At 38.4% G+C, this 15,883-nt stretch overlaps 1 protein-coding gene across 1 annotated transcript in view; it reads right to left on the bottom strand.

The window, feature by feature from the left end:
* The window catches only part of KCNQ1 (potassium voltage-gated channel, KQT-like subfamily, member 1), a 363,965-nt gene that overhangs the window by 314,963 nt on the left and 33,119 nt on the right, over positions 1-15,883 (bottom strand). The window lies entirely within an intron of this gene.

Genomic DNA, 15,883 nt, shown 5'->3' with positions numbered 1-15,883 from the left:
GACACTGAGTTTTTGGGTTGGACATTATCAAATGAAACTGCAAAATAACATTAGCTTCTAACCTCTAAGACTTGCTGGTTTTCAGCCCCTCAGGAGAAGAGCATTCCTTGTTCTTTCCCATAGGAAGGGCTACTACAGCTGAATCACCACCACACAACCCCCCAAATGTGTCTCAAATATTTGCCTTTTTGCTGTTCCAAATTCTAATAAACTGCAAAGAGAAATCCTAATTAAACCAGAAATTAACAGGCTCTGCCAACACTATCTTTTATAACCAATCCCCAAAAGGTCCTAGATAAATAAAATCTGAAACGCAACCTGAAACGCAACCTAGGACTGATTCCATTTTCAAATAAAACAAAGTTTCAAAGCAACTATCAGAGTGAGAGTGGGAATAGAAGTGTTTGCTCCCCAGTACCCCCTGCCCCCAGTGAGTCCTTAGGGAGGGGGTCCTGTTACCCAAGGTAAGATTCGGGACAGCCAGGGAGTTGCAGCAAACTCAGCCAAACTGCCTGGAGCCCCCAGGAAGCCTCTTCCCCCCGCTGGGAAGCTAGGCTGCCCGGCCCTGCGGCTTCTGTCTTCAGACCTCTTCCCTGAGCAGCTTCAGCTGTGCCCATCACGCCACGGGAGTGCTGCTTGCCTTCAAGGAACATAACACATATGGAAGGAAAACACTGAAGACCCAAACTGGATGCCATTCACTACATACGAGGTATAGGCAGCTTCCAGTTCCCAAAGAACTGCATGTTTCTTTTCAAAACATGACATGAGCAATGAAGAAGACTTAAACCATTCACTTATTAAACACAGAGCTAGTTGTTAGGGCTATTTTTCACAATTCTGTTGAGACAAGCAACACCAATCCTTCCCTCTTGACAGAAACTTGCTTCAAAATCCAGTAACTAAATCACCGCCCCCTCATTATAGATCTCTAAAATGGTTAATTGGTTCTTTTTCCTCAGAAAAACAACAACAAAAAAGAATGGATATAATGAATAAAACTGAACTCAAGAGGAGAAATATTAAAACAGGACATCAGTGGCTGCAAATTGGCATGCTTCAGCTGAAGTCACCAGAGCCTTTATCTTTTTTTCACATAAGTGAGAACTTCATGGGGTGAATCTCTTGAAAAGCCAAGCACTCAAAAAACCAAAAATGTGTCAGGCTTGACATTATCAGCTAGATTGCCCAATGATCACTTCAAAATACAGAACACATAAACAAATGATATTGTAAACACATCACAAAATCTTGGAGAGGAAGTTAGTAGGCAATAGGTACAAAAATCAAATTAGTAAGTGATAACGAATTGAACTTAATAGGATAAAGATTATCACATATTGACACAAACATACATATGAGAATATACTTTTATATAAAAAAAAAGTTTTATATAAAACTTTTTTATAAAAAAAGTTTTATATAAAAAAAAAGCAAAGTATAAATGTGCGAGTGTTTCTGATTTGTCTCTAAAATCTTCTCATTTTACCTTGTACCTCTAACTTTGGCCATTCTTAAATAGAAGTAAGGTGTGCAGACAAGGCAGGGGAACACAGAGATGAGCCAGTCATTAGAAACATAGCATATATGTTCCCCAAGTGTCCAGCCCTTCTATCTGCAATATTCCCACAATTGCTTAAGACTTATTTATGTGACAACGTGACCATAAATGGGTTCAGTTACGCAGAGGTAGCTAACAGTCTCTGGATAAAAAGACCAACACAGAGAGAAGTACTAGTTCAAAGCAAACAACGAGTTGCATGGGATGGTGTAAGCTGTCTGAATATAGCAGTAACAATTAATCCTTATATCCCTTAAGAGTAGCAGGCTTGTTAAAAGTGTGTAACCCGGCCACTACAGGAAACCACAAGAGGGCACCAAAGCAAAGACTATCCCGTTTCTGTACTTCCAAACAAACCCAAATAAAGAGAACCTAAAAAGGATGAAAGGTGAAAGCTTGTGCCTAACTGACAGGAAGATAAACTTCGGCTAAATTGTTTGCCAAATCTCTTTGCTTGTTACTATTAGAGAAATTGAAGGCTGACAGAAGAACCCCATCAAGTGCCAGTCACCACGCTACCTACTTTCATGGGTTTTCATGGACATGGATCTGTTTCAGTCTTACTGGGGTTTGTTGGGTTTTTTTCACCCCCAGAAAAACTCTTGAAATTTATTGTTGTGCTCTTTCCAGGCTGAAGCCTGAGACATCTTCATACCCACAAATACACGTTATGCCAAGCGAAACAAAGATGTTCGGTCAGATATTGTTTCTTCTCATCTGTTTCTTTGACACTGGAGGGAAGATGCCCACAAGCCCCACCAGTACAGCCGTGCCAGCGGAGCACCACAGCTAAGCTACTAACCTTGTCACACTGGCGTCACTACTTTGCTTCTGAGACTAGATCAATTACACATAAGGAACAGAGGGTGCAAAATTAAGAGATTAAAAATAATACATGGTCCTCCGCTGACATCAACCTGCTGTTCGTTTCCCTTCCAACACTCAGCTCTTACCCTGGTTTTGTTTCAGTACTAGTGGCTTCCTCCTCCGGTTCTGAAGTGTAAGAAAGGAGTGAGGCATGAGGAAAATGGAAAACAGGAAAAGTTTGCCTTTTTTTTTTTTTTTTTTTTGACAGCTACCTCCCCTCTCTTCAGCCAGAAGCAGAGCACAGATTCTCACTTACTGCCTACTTTCACTTGTTGACAGCAGGCAATTCCACAGTAGTTAAATAGTTACCAACAACAGTTGCAAGGACAGACTATGCCTCAAACTTGAATTTGCTCTATGTGAAAATCGTCCTGGGGAAATTTAACTGCCAAGCTTCAGAAAGCTTCCACTACTCATGAAAGAGCTGTGATTTTTTTTTTTTCCCCCCAAATATTTAGAATGCAAATAAACTTCTGTGAATTTTCAGAGGGAAAAAAATCAAAGGTACAACCTTGACAACAGCAAATAAAATTTAATAGCCCCCAAATTGGTGTATTTTTTCAAAGTAAGCGTTACAATTTTCACATGTCTAAAATAACCTTAATCACTCTTAATATTACTTTACTGTGATCACCATTACTACATTTTCCAAAGAAAAAAGTACTCACCTTGATATAGATGCTGAGCACTTAAACTGTTTATCCAATGAGTTAATATCAGACAAACTATAAGGCAACTGAAACCAGCCTTACAATAACAAGCATTGGACAAATTACTAGTAGACAGGTGTATCAGCCCTACTTTAAACAACCACAAAATTCCAGATAGCTAAGTTAAGAGAGCTTTTTTTTCCAGACAAACTAAGCCTCACCTGCACATCAAAGCTCTGTTGTCGGTGGAAAGACACTAGACATCTTCAGAGTGCAATTGTGAAACAAGTTACTGTGCAAAACGTTTAGTTATTTCAACTGTTGAGAGGGTGAAGATGCTAAATATGGACACCTAAATTAGGCAAACTGAATGTGGGATATCCAGTGTACATGCTAGTCCCCAAACATTCATTAGACTTCACAGAATAGTCATTTACTCTTCACTGGGTGGTAGCCAAGTTGCTTTACTGTAACATAACAAGTGGAAAAGCATGGTACTTGCTTATCCGTCTCACGGTAAAAAATTAAAAATACCTTAGCTCCCATATAATATCACCATGGACTTAAAGATCCAAGAGAGATGAACCTTTTAACCGGTAGCATCAGCCACTCCGGAACACTTTGCTAAGCATACAGTCCCACGCTGATTTCACCAGTTGTGTATGGGGTAGCAGAACAAACATTCATCATTGTATCTGCCCTAATGACTCCAGTATAACACCTTTTTCCTCTAAAGCAGAGACAGACAGCAGAACACTGGAATTTCTTTAAATCTAGCAGTCAGAAGAGACTTAACCTCTTGGAAAACACAGACCTTTTATCTCCTGAAACCCATTTCTTGATTACCCTCTACGCACAAATGTGACCATCTTCAAGAAAGGAAGCAGAGCGATGAGGAGTGCAGGCTTTCATCATCTCTGATCTAACTCTTCGATTGCGGGGCCAAGCAAGCGTTAGAGATGAGGCGATAGCGTGTGAAGACTTTCATATTGCCTGTCCCAGGTTACAAAGTAGCATCTGCCTGCATGTAGATAAATCACAGATACTGCATCAGCAGATGCACTCAAAAATACTTAGCTTTGTGGTTAACTCACATCTAACAGTGTTACACTTCTTTTAACCCCAAGAATTTTGCAAGTGTCTGATCACCTCTGTACTTCTGGATGTGAAACCGTGAAACCACTATTAAAGCAAAAAGGACACTTACAAAGCAGTAGACGTTTTCTTTCATGGACTAAGTTTTCAGAAGACTATTACAAGGCGACCCATTTCCTCTCGGACAGCCAGAACTGTTTTACTAGAAGCCAGTTTCTGTGCTTGTCTTTTCAACTCAGTTTTTAAAGGCACTGCATACCTGGTGGAGTCATCCTCAGAAACGGAGCTATCTCAGTACGTGTGAAACGACATCAGCCTGCAGCACTCTGGTACACCCGAGCCTGTACGCAGACTTGGGATGTGTGTCTATGCTTATACTACCCATTAAAGAGAAAAGCACATACATAGACACAGGCATATATAGACTTACATGAGACAGTGCGTGCACAGATGTCTGTATGTGGACAAATATATACGAGGTAACAAAATTTGGCTTACTCCATGAAGTCAGCCAGACCATTTAGATAACTTTTTGTCTCAAACGAGACAGAGCATTTCCAAGAAAGAATCATACAGATGACAGGTAAAAACAACCAGCTAGTATATGCACTCTGATTAGCAATATATAGGAAATATATTGCTAAAGGTGGATTTAATTGTTTCTGACTATTCTAGGATATATTTTGACTTTCAGAACAGATCCAGATTGAGACCTCAGTGGCAGCTGTAGAAACTTGACACATTACAAGTAGCTATCAGTACTTTGCAGCCTCCAGCCCTGAGCTGCTGCTTTTTTTTCTGGATTTAACTATAGTTTTAGAACATTAGCATGTCTTTTTTGTGGCTTGAAACAATGTGTGGAATGATCAAAGGAAAAATTAACCACTTACCGAGAGATAACAATGCTCATTTAGTGAATGTCACAGGTAGGAGAACTGATAAAGTTTTATAAAATATATCTAGCGATACAACCTGGAACATTTGAATAAAAGGCGCATGAGACAAGCTGGAAGTACTTACTCACCAGATTAATATAGTCTCATGCACATGCAGCTGTAATCATCAAAATCACTATTAACATGTGGGTAAATTTTATTCTTTCTTGCAGTGTTTCTTACATATTCTCAGTGGGAGTCTTTCCATGAACCTGGAAAAAGTTGGCATTAGGCCCTAAATGAAGCTGAAACCTCAAAAACATTTAATAGATGAGAAGGGAGATGCAAAGTTCAGTTCAATTTATGTAAATCCAACTTGAGTTCTAACCCTCCAGGAAGACAGCCAGTTTTTCTTTGTTCAATGTCACAAAAGAGCTGACTTAACTCTGCTTTTTATTTTTGAACAACTTTTATTCATTACAGCTATCAGTTTTGAAGATATTCAACTATCAGTGCCCTTGCATACAGGGAATACTATTTTAGCTTATAACTGCTGGATCTGTGCTTTTTTTTTTTGGCACGATGTGAATGGTTAGTTGTAATTCATCCTCTGTCTACTGGAGAAAATGACTGAAACTACAAAGAAATAGTCTGTAAATAAAAAGAGTCTTTTGAGTCCTTCTACGTCTTTGGTAACATTCTACCTAAACCTCCTTCTTGAACCTCTGTCTGCACCTTACTTTTGGGCAACTGGATTATCTATCTTTAAATGTATGCCTTTGTTCAGTCACATGCATGATCAACCACCAACTGTGCAACTTCCTCACCGACCCTGTAACTTGGGGGGGTGGGATTGGTTTTTTGTTTTGTGAGGGTTTGGTTGGTTGGTTTTTACAAAGTAACTTTTTGGCCATTTAGCTTTTAACTGTGACAGGTTTTACTGGTAAACAAAGACATACAAAAAAGTTCAACATCCTTTAAGCATATAGCTTCAGGAGAACTGGAAGGATGACATTGAGAATGAACGACATGAGTGCGCAGATTAAATATGGGCAGATTTTTATCTTGATAATCATAATTTGCAGACTATAATGCTGCTGCATATCCAGTTCATATTAGTTCATTAAAACATATGACAGCATCATTAATTCATCTTTCATCTCCATGGCTTACACATACTGACACTTTTCAGATTGTGAACACAAAGGTCAATGGTATCATAAAAGGACATTTGGACACAGCTTTCCAGGCCACAAAAAGAGTTATTGCAATGAGGATTTAGACAGACAACTTCAGCTGAAAAAACACACTGAAGGCAGGGGATCACTCCTTCACTTTGTCATACATTCTGTCCCATTCCAGGCCAGAGAAGTCATTCCTTACTTAATTTTCATCAGGAAAATCTGTTCTGAAAAGGTTTATATTAGTACAAGTCAACATAAATCCCTAACCACCTCACACAGTCCTGCATAGTAATTTCCATGGTGCAACTAGGTAAACATTCTTATTAATCCATATCAAATAATTTCTTACTGCAGCTAGGCACCAGGTCTTTCTTGTTCTTTCATTCAAGGCATTTTGGGATTGCTTGATGAAAAAAAAAATCTAATAAAAGATAGAAGTTAGAAGGGGAATTGAATTTGTCAAATGGAGGACAGCTGCCAATAAGAGGACTCTAGATCATAAACAGCCTCACCAGGAAGATAATACAGGATGGCAACTTATTTTATGGGATCATCATCAAGGTATAGTGTCAAGTACAAACACCAACTGGTGCTTTTAAAAGTGAGAAACTCAGATGGGGTTGTTTTTATAAAAAGAAACAGGATTCCAGCATGGAGAGAAAACTTTCATCCTTAATGAAATTCACACACATTAATATCCTGTATACATAGGTCTTACACTGAACTGAACACTGGAAAGACACTAATTCTGTCATGACTATAAACTACCAGAGCACAGTGCCAGCCTACTAATAGAAGACTAAATGAGCATTCAATTATGCAACTGGTGGATGTCAGAGGTCCTCCATCATTTCCTCCACTAAACAAAGTGTTTGTTTTTAAGAGAATAGTCTGGTACATGATTAGAATGAAGGAGCCCCGCTCTCCATCTTTGCTCATACCTTTGGCCAACTTTGAAATTTTTATTAACACATGTATTTTGGTTCCAGAGTATGGCTGTGAACTCTAATCTTTGAATGAGAACTGCATAATAACTACATTAGCTGTGCTGCCTAGGCCATTCAGCTAACTTGCTTAGGAGACAATAGTTTAACTTCTGAAAATATATACATTTTTATTTGGGCCTAGATTGATTAAATAGGGCAAAGTACAAAAAAAAATAAATCACTGTAGCAAGGAGTCGGAAGAGACCAGCTACCTACACAAACCATAGCTGAAGACAAAACAAGTAACAAAAAAAGTATCTTAGTCCTGATAACAAAAAAAGAAAGGTGGGAGTTTAAATCTCTGGCCACGCAAGCTTTTTGCGTGGTTTTCCTCTAAGGATTTGTCTTATCTTTTTCTGTTTTGTTTCTGAGGCAGGGGAAGGAAGGAGGGGTACGGCCCCTTCCCATCTTCCAGCCTCCCTGCAGCATGAGGATGCCCAGCAGAAGGGGAAGTATATTTGCATTCATGCAGAGAAGCATGATTCCGTCCAGGAACTGGCTACAACAGTTTCCTGTACAACGCACGCTTCCTCTCTGTTACGTCCTACACAGGTCAAGCTAGTAGACAGATCACTATCCTCAGTTGTCACTTGCCATCAAAAAACCCTCAACAGACAAAGTGCGAATGCTGTTTGTGTTAGCTTAGGTCTATCAGATGGAGCTTCCTGTTAATATGTATTTGTTCCAACCGCAAGGCAAAGTATAGTTGGTGCTTCCTGAAGGAAACAATGGCATAATTTTTAACCGGCTCCTTGACTCCCTGTCAAAGAAATACTGACTTCTAGCTCCCATGTGAGAAAGCAGTTTTACTGTACAAGAAAGATCATATACAATATAGGGTAGTCTGATATTAAGAAAAACAGGTTAGCTATACAGCTAAATAAGCAAGGCTTCCATCACACTTACGTGGCTCTTTGGGAGATAAGAGTCTGTAAAAATCATTTAAATGATGGGCAGTGTACCAAAGCACAAAGCACACAATGAATCAAAAGTCATTTAGGATACAGCACCAGAATTATTGCAGGAAAGGCCTTTAAGGTCTTGGCAAGGGGTATGATTGCGGTAAAAATGCAAACCAGACGTCAAGATGCCTCAAGAGTAAAGGTTAACTGCTCACAAAAAAGCAATATTATTGCATCCTGCAAGCAGGTATTGGTTCCTTGGAGAATAGGCATGGCTGAACAGGAAAAAGATGACAGGTACGGTGTAAGAAACTGGAAAAAGTATACGCTATGTTTAAAACAAGTGCATGGCCCAAGAGATGTGAACCACTGGACTGCAGAAGATACATCAGGACTCCTCAGATGGTTCCTAACGAGCTTCCGATGTGCCTGATCATTAACATGAAACCCTAACACAGTAACATGACAGCCATAGAAGGAGTAAACGCATACGCACAATGGGGAAAGGATGTCACCCTGTACAGCAAATGGAAAGAATTTTTGCAGTTCTTTTCACCTGCACCTCAGCCTTAGCAAGAGAAAAATATGCCATTAGTACTCTTACTTGAATACTATAGAAGCACAGTGAATATACTGTAAAACAACAGAAGATTTGCTCTCATTCTCGTGGTTTGAAGAAACCTTACAAAGCAGGGGAGAAAGTGTAATTCTCATAGCTCACTTCGCTTGGACTATCATGTCACATTTTGTCACTCTAAAATACCATTAGGAAACCAGTACAGTCCTGTGTGCTGTCCTCATCCTCTCAATTCCACATTCAGGTTTGCCCAAGTCCTGTAGCAGCCCATCATTCAAAACAAACCCCATCATCCAGCAGCATGTTCCAAAAGACACCCACTGCTGCGCACCCTTTGCCGGCAGCTCTAACACACTGCCCATCTCAAGGCGAGCTTCAGTGTCAAATTCATCCCATACTTGGTTTTAAGCACGCATGCAAGCATAAGAAGAGCTGAACCACAGCTTTTCGGCTGCCCGGGCCAAGTCACTTGGTGGTGACAGCACCAGCAAGAGAAGAGGTAGCAGCCCTCAAAGGGCTCTCAAAGGTTTTGAGACTAAATTCTGTGTGTGCTGCAGACAGCGTGAGGGTGGACATCTGCCTTACTTTATGCAGTAGGTGGATTTAGGCAGAAAAAAACAACAACAACATGAGTTGGGGTCTTAGGACAACACATCAGTTGCAGACCATTGCTGAAAGCAAACTTTTCGCTCTTATCGCAATAGAGGACTTCCCTTTCTATCAGCCAGTTCTAGATAAGTCGTCACTTTAATGAGAGGGGAAAAAAAGAGAGGAGAGATGTATATTCTAGAAACTGAGTGCCACAATACCAGTAAAACTTGTTTTCTGGGTGGATTTTTATACATTTGGTCTGAGGGTTCACTACATCACTCTTCCACTTCTCTCGTAACAGCAAATTCAAGGCACCAGAGTTTAAAAGAATTTAGTATTCAAATATTAAAAGAAAAATACTAAAAGCTCTCTGAGACTTTGTAAACCCCAACTTCTGAAAAATTGCCAAGCCTAGACTATTGCTTTACTTTGCTGTTATCAAACCTACATTAAATAAGTCTTTCTAAATAAAATACTGTATTTTTGTTTTACATAAACTTAAAATCACTTTCCTTAAATATACAATATTTCTTTAAACAAGTAACAATATTTATTCCTATAGCTTCTCTTGTTTTGGCTGGCCGCACACTATTTTGATAGCTTTATCTGACAGAGCATTTTCAAGAGCTGTATCTATCACCCTTCTTTTTTTGTTCCCCCCTATTTACTTTCATCACAGCAGTACCACTACAAGTCACTTTGCCTCCCCAATTAAAGATCAAAGGACATAGTATTATGCCTCCTAAAGCACATTCATCTTATAATACTGCAGAAGAAGTAGACTTGGTCAGCTTCTCAGCTCACAGAATTGCTTGCTTCGTAACCAGCTTCTGGATATTGCACGTAACCAAGTAAGAATGCCATCCTACTCCAAAGAAGTAAAACAAGGCAGAAGAAAGGAAACATTTTCTCCTCACCTAAGGAGAGAGGCACTATCCCACAATTTTGTACAACTGATTTACCAGTTCACATAAACTTGTATACTAATTTTATTGCAGTACAAATCAGGACTTATGCTTCTATATAAAGAAACACCCACCTTGCTAGCTCACTAAAACCCCTCCATGACAGGAAAACAATATTGACATTTTTGACAGCATCCTTTATCTTTAGTTGTGAATAGAGTGAAACAGTGACAGAGACTAAAAAAGCCACAGATAGATAAATATACAAATGGAGAAGTAATCATACCTTGAGCTACTGATCTGTATAGATGCTTAATTTGATTTATTCCAAATATCACAAAAGTGATACCAGGCCTGAGCAACTCTGGCCTACGCCCTCACCTGATCCCCCAAAGGCATTCTTGTGCTCCTTTCTCCTGAAACAATTGTGTCTGAAAGGCACTTTCATCAGTGCTGGCAAGTAAGATGAAGACCGTGAGAAAGATCTGAAGCTAGGATAGGTACTTTCACTACTGCTTCCATTATGGTCCTCTGCTTTTATTACCTATTGGTACAGCTGACAGATGCTTTCACAGAAATCAGTATTGCCACCTTCTTTTGAGCTTTTCCACATTCAGTTCTCTGCTGCACTTTTCTAGGGGTGTTGGTGGGATAAACATGGCACCATTAAAGCATCACAGTTTAGAAACAAGGAAGATAAAATACATGACAGGTTAACACTCCTAAGGTGAAAGCAGAGGCATTCAGTAGGCAGACATATTTCCATTTCCAGAGAGGAGAAAGTGTTTGCTGAAGGAAAGAGGTAACACTTGGAAGCTTTGGCAACTTGACTTTCTTAGTTTGCTTTAAGCATGATGAAAATGTCAAGTCCCCCTGGAGGAAAAGAATGAAAAAGAGTCTAGAAAGTGAGAGGCAGCTTTTACATTTACAGCAACAGAATCTTTCTGCAAATACAAGAATCTCCATAAACGTGTCATGAAATACAGAAACGCTTAATACTCCTTTTCCTCAAAAATGCCTAAATAGATTAAAATTCCCCAAACAGAATCCATGCTATACTTAAAGCGCTTTAGCTTTGTGCCCTCATCGCTCAATAGACAGTTTTCCAGGCTGAAAATGATGACAACAATTAGTTCCATCATTTCAGCAGTCAAATTAGCTGTTTGTGGAAATTCCAGCTGTCTATCACTGGGCGAAAAGTTCTGCTGTATTGTTTGAACTTGCATTAAAACCATTCAAGACTTTTATCCAGAAATTCATTTTTACCGTTTCAGAAATAAATCTTGCAAATCTACACAACATCCCCACAGACACTGGCATATTTGTTAATACTTTATGAGCGATAATACAAGAGTCAGAGATAATACAGTCACCCACAGATGAAAATGAAGCAAAACATGTTTGAGTGTATCAAAGAAAAGAATATTTTCATGAAAGTGCAAAAACGGCATGACCTGGATCAACTGTTTTTGTTAACTGCCATCACTTATTTGTAATCCAAGAGCAGCTTGGAAGTGTCAGCATATGAGAAAAATCTAAAGTTCAGTGCAAAATTATAAGCAACTTAATACTTCAGTATATCAGCAGCATTCCTCCAATAGCAATCATTTATTTTCTGATCTATGGCAGTAGCTGTGGTGGTGTGACCACAGCAAGTTGGGTACATGAGTGAAGCCAGATGCACAGAGGAAAAGTAGCATCTTTTAAAATGAATTGATAAAGGTGAAAGAAAATCAGGCAAACTTTCAAGCATTAAATGGAAGACTCACTTGTCTTCAAACTTATCTGTCTTTTCCAGCTATACCCACCAGCCAATGTACTGAACAGAAAAAAATGAACAAAATTCTAATAGACTACTAAAGGGAAGCAATACAATTAAGAAAGAAAAAAAAAATCCTCTGCCCCAAAGAAAATAAAATAACATTAAAAGAAAATTATTCAAGAATATCATAATCAGTTCAGAGGCCTGCATCCAAGTGACACTACAAGATGTCCAAATTACTTAAGTTTCAAAATGGGACTTCAAACTTGTCAACTCAACTACCAAAGAACTTCCTTGCAAGACAAGTTAAGATGAAGTAAATAAAAGGTGTGAGATGCTGAACCTTGCAGGAAGGGCTCCTATTCAGGAATAGAGTGGCTCTACATAACATAACATAACAAAAAAAAAAATAAATCAGCTGTTAACTGGACACACGACCCTGCTGTGCTCCCAGTAATGGCCTCACTGCTGAAGCTGCCATACACGTGCTTTATGTTTCTTCTTCCACAAATTTTTCTGTACTTGGAATTTTAAAAGTCTTGCCCACTATAATGATCAGAAAGCTTGGTTATAAAATCTATATTTTATATCATAAATATTAGTATATTCATTTAGACTGTTTTCCCCAACTAGCAGCAATTAAAAGCATACTTACTGTAACATTATACAGAAAAATACACGAGCATGTATATACCTAATGCCGTTGCCAACTTCAGCTGCCAAAACGTCATGCTTCCACTCTAAAAACCATGAGTTATTTAAACATTTCTGGGAGTTGTCTTTTGATGCTGCAGAAGAAAGCAAGCCTATTTCTTTTGTAGCGAAATCTCAAATTCTCAGGCAGGTATCTTCAGGAGTAAGGATTTATCAAAATTCATTAATTAAAAAAAAGACCTGACAGATGGTAACATTTCGTGGCACATTGAAACTACCAAGAAACAAAATGATGATTTTCTGTCAAAGTTTAGTGCCCTTGAGATTAAGCTGCCATTTCAAATGTATGTTTAGACAGTGTCAGTAAAACATATTGATATGATCTGCCAACATATTAAGGACATCCATTTGAGTAACATATGATGTCATGGTAAAATTATGCTTTAAGATACTATTCGTGGTGCTAAACTACTAGATATATTAAACAAGCATTAACAACATTGCAGCAGCATCCAAAGCCCCAAGAAAACTACGGGGTCAAGTTCACCCACTTATGTGACACCGCAGTAGATGAATATCCTTCCGTCTGCATAACTGGCTGCCAATCACAATATTCCGTAAGATACTCTATGGTAGCCATTCACCTCATGGTATCTACTAGTTCTACCTGTTTAGTTTTCAATCACAGGAATTTATTGTTTAGAACTATGTCCTGTATATTCTGACAGCACTGAGAGGAAAAAGCAGACATGAAAGATGAAGAGAGAAACACAGTACCAGAGAACCACTCATCAAGAACACTGAATTTTTTTTGTTTGCTTTTTAACAAACAAAGATTTCTATGTTTGTAACAAAAACTATTCATTTTTTGAAGGCATTTCTAGAACTGCCTCATAATCAAATCATTACACATCACATGCATCAAGTAAACCATGAAATTCTTCTATGTAAGGATCAGATTTCCGTGTATGTTCATCATCCAGGAGCTCAGCCATGATTCTTTTGAATAGATTTTCAACTTATAGCACTGATCCCTTTTGAACACGTAGTTCCAGTTAGATCCTAAATGTTTTTGACCACTCAGTCTCTAATGAATTTAATAAACTACAAAGTTAGTCAAGTAGAAGATTTAGGATCCTTATTTCATGCTAATCAATAAATTTTAAAATTACTAAAAAGAGGTAAAAGTTATGATATTCAGGACATACTAGTCACTTTGCAAGTGGCAAGACAAAGAAAAGAAAATTACAAAGGACAAAACCACTTCAACTTCCTTTTCAAACTGTACCTTTAATGACATATTTACTTCTTATTTCCAAATGATTTTAGCAACAGGCTTGCCCAGATTAAAGCATAACCTCATTTTTAATGGAATTTTTCCAGAACAGGCTAAGAAAGTCCTACAGAGTTCAGAATTTCAGGCCAGACTATGAAGCATTTTTGTATGGTTGGTTTTTAAAGCTTAAATAGTACCATGCTTCATTTCCTTTAAGTCCCCAGGACCAATTGGAGACAGACGGGTTACTCTTTCTGTTTATCAATGTCAAAACCCAACCTGCAATAATTAATTTTGTTTTTGAAGATGCAAAGCACTTCAAAAGCTGCAGAAGGCTGAGGAACACCACTAATGCCAAACAGCATCAGTACAGCGTAAGCCTGAAGGACATGATTTGATTACGGACATTATTGAAACCGCACCTGTGCCATTGGAGAATACTTTTCTATGCAGCTTCACCTTCGTCAGTACAAACAAAAGCATTGTTCTACTTGGGAAGACTTTGGCAGCAGAGTTGGGAAAATAACAAAGTATCTCTAATGTGCGTAGCACATAACATTTGTTTCATAATCTGATGAAGCATAATTAATTTCTTGACCAGCCGACAGGATATGCTTAATTAAAAAAAAAAAAAAAAAGTGGAAGGGAGCTTTCCTAGTCCATGTACTCCTTTTTTTCTTCTCCAAGCAATTGCCTGGGCACAGTCCTGCTCTCGGCAGTCTGCGTGTGACTACCACATGAAGCAACATTGAATGCCAGAAACTAAATACCAGTGCAAGCCTCTGGCTTTTACATTTCTTAAATATTGTTTATATTTTTCTTAATATTTCTTGGATAAATACAGTAGCTGGTGACAGTGATTTTAACTTTCTGCTGCTCAAAGGGCCACAACCATTAACAATGTAAGTAAGTAAATATATATACACCAAGTTCCCATGCCTAAAGTGTCTTCCCCATAAAATAATCACTTTTAGAAAAGAGACTTATTACAACTGGTCTAAAAAAAAAAAAAAAAAAAAAAAAAAAAAAAAAAAAAAAAAAGAACTTAAGGATAAATAATTTATAAACTTCACATTTCCAGATTTCCTTTTATATTGTTTCCCATTACTCAACAGATACCAAAAGAAAATTATGCTACTGTGAGATATCCTAACAAATATTGTTGATGTGTATTCTTGATTGGGAAGAAGGGGGCAATTTCACATTGTCCATCTCTAACCGAAATTTGTGGGAGAATACTATTTTATAATAAAAATATATTATTTTCAGTAGAATTCTGGCTCCAGACCTTCACTTGAGTTCAGAAAAACCTAGCTTTGCAAATAAAGAAATGTGGGGCACATCAGCAAACAAAGTATTTGTTTTAGCAGTGAAGTCATGAGCTCCCTCAGCAATAGACTTTAAACAAAAAAAACCCAACACAGTTATTCTGAACAGTGAGAAGATCCTTTATCTGAAACAACAATCCTCAAACTTTTAAAAGCGATCCGTGAAGTTTTTATGCCTTGCTCAAGTTGGTACAGAGACATGTTTCTCATTCACCTCAGCCACTTAAGCATAAGTTAAAATATTATCACTCCCACAGTGAAGACAACTTCCAGAAACAGGCTCCTTTTCAACTGATAAAAATCACCTGTTCGAAAGATTTTATTTTTTTTTTTCAAGACAGACTCCTTTACACAAAGGTAAATTGTCAGATAAATTGTTGCTGTTCCCCGTTAAGAGACAGGAGCACAGGAAGAGTTTGGGATGGAATGTGCCAGAAGTCGAGCATTCATATGAGTCAGGGGAAAAAGGTTCAGTGAAGAAACAAATAAAGTTTGTCTGGAGTAACACAGGCATGGGAGAAACGAGGTTCCTGAGGGAAGACTCCAGCAGATGGCCCCAAAGCAGCAGCAAGTTTTCTTATGGACAATGAGTGACATTTCCAGCATTTTTCTGTAGACACTGCGAAGGCAAGCTGAAGTCCCAACTCCAGTTTGGTCTGCTGGTATTGAT

The sequence above is a fragment of the Charadrius vociferus genome, unplaced genomic scaffold, assembly GCF_000708025.1.
Source record: "Charadrius vociferus isolate BGI_N301 unplaced genomic scaffold, ASM70802v2 scaffold179, whole genome shotgun sequence".
NCBI lineage: Eukaryota > Metazoa > Chordata > Aves > Charadriiformes > Charadriidae > Charadrius > Charadrius vociferus.
The sequence above is the reverse complement of the archived record's forward strand: the minus strand, read 5'-3'. Positions and strand labels throughout refer to the sequence as shown.